A 6,769-nucleotide genomic window follows, 5' to 3' on the forward strand; every position below is an offset into this window, starting at 1 on the left:
GGCAGGCGGACTCTCAACCACTGTGCCACCAGGGAAGCCCCTCTTATTTTTTTTTAAGATTTTTTTTGATGTGGACCATTTTTTTAAAAAGTCTTCATTGAATTTGCTTCTGTTTTATGGTTTGTTTTTTGGCCGTGAGGCGTGTGGGATCTTAGCTCCCCAACCAGGGATCGAACCCATACCCCCTGCATTGGAAGGGGAAGTCCCCCACCATCCTACTTTCTGTCTCCATGGATTTGACTCCTCTAGGGACCTCATATAAGTGGAATTCGTCCTTTTTTGTCTGGTTTATTTCACTGAGTTTCATGTCCTCGAGTATCAGCACGTTGGGACTTCCCTGGCGGTGCAGTGGTTGAGAATCCGCCTGCCAATGCAGGGGACACAGGTTTGATCTCTGGTCCGGGAAGATCCCACATGCCACGGAGCAACTAAGCCCGTGTATCACAACTACTGAGCCCGCGTGCCACAACTACTGAAGCCCGCGTGCCTAGAGCCCATGCTCTGCAACAAGAGAAGCCACCACAATGAGAAGCCCATGCACTGCAACAAAGAGTAGTCCCCGCTCGCCACAACTAGAGAAAGCCCGCGCACAGCAATGAAGACCCAACTCAGCCAAAAGAAAAAGTTTCATCCTGTCGTAGCCTGTGCCAGGATTTCCTTCCTTTTAAAGGATGAATAATATTCCATGTGTGTGTGGAGAACATTTTGTTTATTCATTCGTCTGTCAATGGACGCTTGAGTTGTTTCCACCTTTTGGCTACTGTGATAACGCTGCTGTGAACACGGGTGTACAAATACCTGTCTGAGTCCTTAAGTTTAATCCTTTTGGTATCTGCTGCTGGAGAGTTTTAAGCCCAGGCATGTGAATAGATCCTGCTTTTAGCTTTAAGAGATGGCTTTTTCTTCAGGATGTGGGTGCTATCACTTTGATAGCCAATAGAAGGCAGTGCTTCCCCGGGGCTTCTCTGGTTGAGCTAAGACCACAGAGAGATGAAAAAGGGAAAACCAGACCAGGGATAGAACACCCGAGGCCAAGGGGCCAGACCATGGCTGAGTTAGTGAGGGACATGGGTGTGGAACACACGTGGACCTTAGGTTTACCTTTCTTTCTCCCACTGTTCATAGAAATGTGATTGAGTGAAATACTTCTGTGCTGCAGAAAAATCCAGAAGGGCTAAAGATAAAATGTAAAAACAAAACAAAACCGAGGGACTTCCCTGGTGGTTCAGTGGTTAAGACTCCACGCTCCCAATGCAGGGGGCCCAGGTTCGATCCCTGGTCTGGGAACTAGATCCTACATGCACGCCAAAACTAAAGATCCCAAAGGCAGCAAAGAAGATCCTTTGAGCCACAACTAGGACCCGGCACAGCCAAATAAATAAATATTAAACAAACAAACAAACAAACAAACAAACCAAAAACGAGAAACCCAACAAATGTGGTAGAATGAATTTCAAAGCTACTTTTACAACTTAGGGCTAAAAACTGTTTTTTTGTTTTGTTTCGTTTTTTAAACTAAGACAGGAAACTTGGAAGGCATAAATGAAAGAAATATATGATTATATATAAACCTACAAAATTTTAGGGAATTGATATTATAAACAAAACCAATAAGTAAAAATCAATTAGTCTGAGAAGGGTTAGACTTTCATATATAAATATAAAGAGTTTCTACACATTGATAAGAAAAAGACAAAGAACGTAAACAGAAAATTTAGAAAGGATGTGAACAGGTACTTCTCAGACACAAGAGCCAAAGTATATGAGAAAATAAAATCCCTGGGAGCCCAGAGAGTGCAAATTTCAGTAACAATGAGCTATCACTTCACACCCAAGTGAGGGGCAAAAACAACAACCAAAAAGAGGGAAAAACATGTATTTGATTATCATCTTATTGTAGTTAAATTGTGGTGGAAATCAGAAAATTTGTGAAATTCTACAGGTTTAACTTGTCTATGTTATGGAAAATCCAATATTTTCTAAAACTGAGCAAAAAAATTTTCAAACAATTGTCCTAAAATATTTAAAAAGTGATAAAAAACATTAAAAAGTGATAACACCTACTGCTGACAGAGATGCAGAGAAAAGGGTACTGGCACATCTATCATATGTTTAGTTACTCTTCCTCTAACATGTATAGACCATAAACAATCACAGCTGAGGCTGCCCATTTGAAAATTAATAAACAGAAGTCTCATTAAAAATGGAGTCAGATAGAGAACAGATGTGTGGTTGCCAAGGGTGTGTGGGTGTAGGAGAGGGATGGATTGGGAGTTTGGTAGGCATCCTCTTTCTCTAGCCCTGAAAGTCACTGATTTCTTTGTCCCTATAGTTTTGTCTTTTCCAGACTATTAAATAAATGGAATCATTCAGCTTTTTAGCCTTGAGTCTGACCTTTTCCACTCATGCATTCAAGATTCATCCAGATTGTTGTATCAGTGATTCCTTTCTGTCTCTGAGAAGTACTCCATTGTATGATATATACCACTGTTTGTTTATCCATTCACCCACTGAAAGTCATTTAAGTTGTATCTAGTTGTTGGCAATTATGAATAATGCCACAATAAACACTTATGTCAAAGTTTCTGTGTGAAGACAAGTTTTCATTTCTCTTGGGACAATATCTAGACATGGCATTGCTGGGAGTCATATGGTAAATGGGTATTTACCTCCATAAGAAAGATGTAAACTGTTTTACAAAATAGTGTTAATAATACACCATTTTGCATTCCCACCAGCAACATTTGAGAGTTCTGGTTGCTCCAAGCCCTTGTCAACACTTAGTGTTGTCATTTACTAATTTTAGCCATTCCAGTTGGTGTGTAGTGGTCTCTCATTGTGTTAGGGCCCCTTTATAACATCAGAAAAAATTTTAATAGCTACATTGTTACCAATGTTGATTTCCTTCCTTTTTTTATTGAGGTATAGTTGACTTACAATATTATATTAGTTTCAGGTGTACAACATAGGGATTCAACATTTTTATAGATTATACTCCACTTAAAGTCATTATAAAATATTGGCTATATTCCCTGTGCTGTACAATGTATCCTTGTAGACTATTTTATTTATTTATTTAAAAAAATATTTATTTAGTTATTTATCTTTGGCTGCATTGGGTCTTAGTTGCTGCACGAAGGCCCTCTCCAGCTGCGGCGAGCGGGGGCCACTCTTTGCTGTGGTGTGCAGACCCCTCACTACGGTGGCCCCTCCCGTTGCGGAGCATGGGCTCCAGGCTTGCGGGCTTCAGTAGTTGTGGCACGTGGGCTCAGTAGTTGTGGCTCACGGGCTCTAGAGCGCAGGCTCAGTAGTTGTGGGGCACAGGCTTAGTTGCTCCGTGGCATGTGGGATCTTCCTGGACCAGGGCTCAAACCCATGTTCCCTGCATTGGCAGGCGGATTCTTAACCAATGAGCCATCGGGGAAACCCCAGGTTATTTATTTTATACATAGTAGTTTGTACCTCTTAATCCCTTACCACTATCTTGCCCTTCCCCCTTCCCTTCCCCAACTGGTAACCACTAGTTTGTTGTCTATATTTGTAACATCAGAAAATTTGATGATTGCTCTTGGGGCTTTTACTATCCCTGGATGGAAAGTGGAGGTGATAGGATCTGCAGGGGCTAAGAGTGTGGGGTCTGGATTCAATTCCTGATTCTGCCAATGACTTGCTGTGTGAACAAGCACCTACATCTGTCTGTGCTACAATCCCGCCTCTGTAACAGAGGTTTAGATGAGGTGATGCAGGTAAAGGACTCAGAACAGGATATCGTACACCGTAGGCACCAGGTGGGTTTTCTCTCCACTTCTGCCAATAGCTTTCCAGCCTCAGGGCCTTTGCACCTGCAGATCCCTCTGTTGGAATAGTCCTCTTCTGGTGCCCTTTAAACTACATAACCCTGTGTGTGTGCGTGTGTGTGTGTGTAGGCAAAAAGCTATGATTATTTCATTAATGCCTTTAATCCATTTGTATTTTTAAAGCAAAACCGTACCTGCCCCTTTACAAAGAGACCTACCTATATGCAGGGCACATAGTTTATTCAGGCAGGAGGGGCTTCCTAGCATACCTGTATACTCAGGCTTGCCAAATAAAATAGAGGCCACTGGACATTATATATATATATAATATTTATTTAGTTTTGACCACACAGCGTGGCATGTGGGATCTTATACAATAGCTCCCCGGCCAGAAATCGAACCCCCACCTCCCGCATAGGAAGCGTGGAGTCTTAACCACCGGACGGCCAGGGAAGTCCCCGGACATCTTATATTTTTATTTGTGAATTGTGGCAACCCTATTCAGGGACCATTTGGGGTCCCCCTGGGGGCTGAATTCTGAGTTCAGACAGCAACACGAGGTAGGGAGAGGCTGGGTCCCTTCTCATGCCCACTCCTTACTGAGGACCTTCTCCTTCCCCTCCTGTTGAACCCCCGGAGAAACCACAGAGGACATGAGAGGCTCCAACAGGAAAACCGCATCTTAATATAACCCAAGAACCCAACGTTCTCACAACGAGATGCCCACAGAAGCACAGCATCATTTCCTTACATACTTCCAATTGTAAGCTGAGTCCTGAAATGGATAGCCCTGCCTGTCTCTGCTAGTTACCTGGACACGTGAGTCCTGTGCCTTCTTCCAGCCCAAGCTCCCTCTTGAGGTGTGTCTATGGTGGGGCAGGGGTCATCCTCCACTGCATCCTCCACTGCTGGGTGGGGTGCACAGAGGCTCGGGAGAGATGGTGCCAGAACCTGCCTCCTCATGGTTAGGGTCATCAATGGTGAGAGGTAGTGAGCACCCCAACACCAGGGTTAATCAAGCCCCCCCTGCTAGGGAAAGTTAAGCTTTGAACGTTTAGATGCTGATTCTGCCCTGGGAACCACTGAGAAAGTTTCTTTTTTTGGCCCATGAAGCTCGTCTTGGCTAAGAGAGCAGAGGAAATGATCACCTATGTCCACCCTCCGTGTGAACCATGAAGAATTACTAGTAAGTGCCTGGTGACCACTCATCCATCTCAACCATGGAACAGTGGTTAGGACAGCAGCAGGCTGTCCCCTGCCTGGCCCAGTCTCCTGAAACCCACCTTCCTGTACAAGACATCTTGTGTTATCTGTTAGGCATCTATTTTGAACCAGACATCGTGCCAGGTGTGGGAGGCCCCTGCAGAGCTCAAGTCTGCTGGGGAGACAGAGACACGGGTAAGAACAAAGCAATATGGCCTGTGCTCTAGCGGGAGCCCAGGTGGACTTGGACTTGGGAGTCCAGGAAGCCATCCTCAGGAAGCGATGTTCAGCAGACCCTTGAAGGATGGGGGAGGCTGGGGGACCCAGTGACAAAGCTGCAGGGGACCCCAAAGTGATTCCACCTGTCTGCTGCAAGCAGAACCATGAAGGGGAGAGGCTATAACGAAGGATGCTAGAGACAGAGGCCATGGTGTGCTGGGTTGGAGGTCGTGGGTTTGGAAAGAGTTTAGGCTTGGCTCCAAGGGCAATGGGGAGCCATGGGAGGATTTATGCTGGGGGCAGGTGGCAAGGTCTGGGGTTTGTTTTAGAAAGAAATCCCTTTGGCTGGGGCTGGGTGGGGGCAGAATGGAGAGAGGGTGCAACCAGCAGGATGGAAAGCGGGTCGGTGGCGGGGTGGGGAGAGGGTGGTTGCTTGGCCAGGGCACAGGAGGGAGAGAAACCGGTGGCTTTGAGGGGGATTCAGGAAGCAGAATGAGCTGGATTGGATGTAGATATGGAGGGAGGGTATGGAGTGAGGATGCCTCCTGGATATCAGCCTGGTTCCCTAGCAGACAGGCCCTGGGAGAGGTTCCGGGACTCCGCACTTGGGACGCATGGCTTCACTTCCCACCAGTCTATGGGTGTAACGTCCCTGCCTGCTTCCCGCCATTTGTCCGTTTCTATTTCCCATGCTTGGAATTTTCCAGCAACCCCTCTGGCCACCCTGGAGGGGAGAGTGCTGGGAAGAAGTTCCCCCACCCCAGTGGCTGGCCCACCCGACAAGGGAGAGGCTGCCCCGGGCTGACGCTCTTCCTTTTCCTTCCTGGGGAGCCCACTGGCAGGGCGTCTTGGAACCTGGAGGAAGGGCGGGGCATCCCAGCCATGGGGACCTCTTTTCCCACGCCCTCAAGGACTTAGGGGTCAAAGAAGCCCAGGTCTGCGGTGAGGGGCCGGGGAGCTGGTTATCTGGACACGTGTGTGTGCATGTTGCCCTGGGGGTGTGTCTTGCGTGCTGGAGCACGTGTTTCTGCTGTGTGCATTCCTTCCTTCCTTCATTCGCCCATCACAGCTGGAATTGAAATGACAGCGCCAGCCTGACTTAAAGTGGTCGTCTCCCCATCTTTCCGCTACTCTGCCTCTCCCCCTCCCAGTCTCCAGACTCACTCCCTGTTTTATTTTCTCGATGGTCTGCATTTTCTTGCCACTTTCTGAAATCATATTTTTTGCACTCTTTAGATTGGACTTAAATTTTTTTTAATTAAAATTTTTTCATTGGTATATAGTTAATTTACAATGTTGTGTTAGTTCCAGGTGTACGACAAAGTGAATCAGATGATCACAGCTCTAAGGCTGGCAGATACTCTTCTGTACCTTCACTGGGTGCTTTATTACATTTTATGACGGCATGACTTAGTTCCTTCAGCCAAAAAATAAATCGAAAACATTAACAAAACAAAAACAAAACAAACAAAAAACCCCAAAGTGAATCAGTTATACACATACATATATCCACTCTTTTGTTTTTTAGATTCTTTTCCCATTACAGAGTA

This window comes from Neophocaena asiaeorientalis, unplaced genomic scaffold, assembly GCF_003031525.2.
Source record: "Neophocaena asiaeorientalis asiaeorientalis breed wild unplaced genomic scaffold, Neophocaena_asiaeorientalis_V1.1 scaffold357, whole genome shotgun sequence".
Taxonomy (NCBI): domain Eukaryota; kingdom Metazoa; phylum Chordata; class Mammalia; order Artiodactyla; family Phocoenidae; genus Neophocaena; species Neophocaena asiaeorientalis.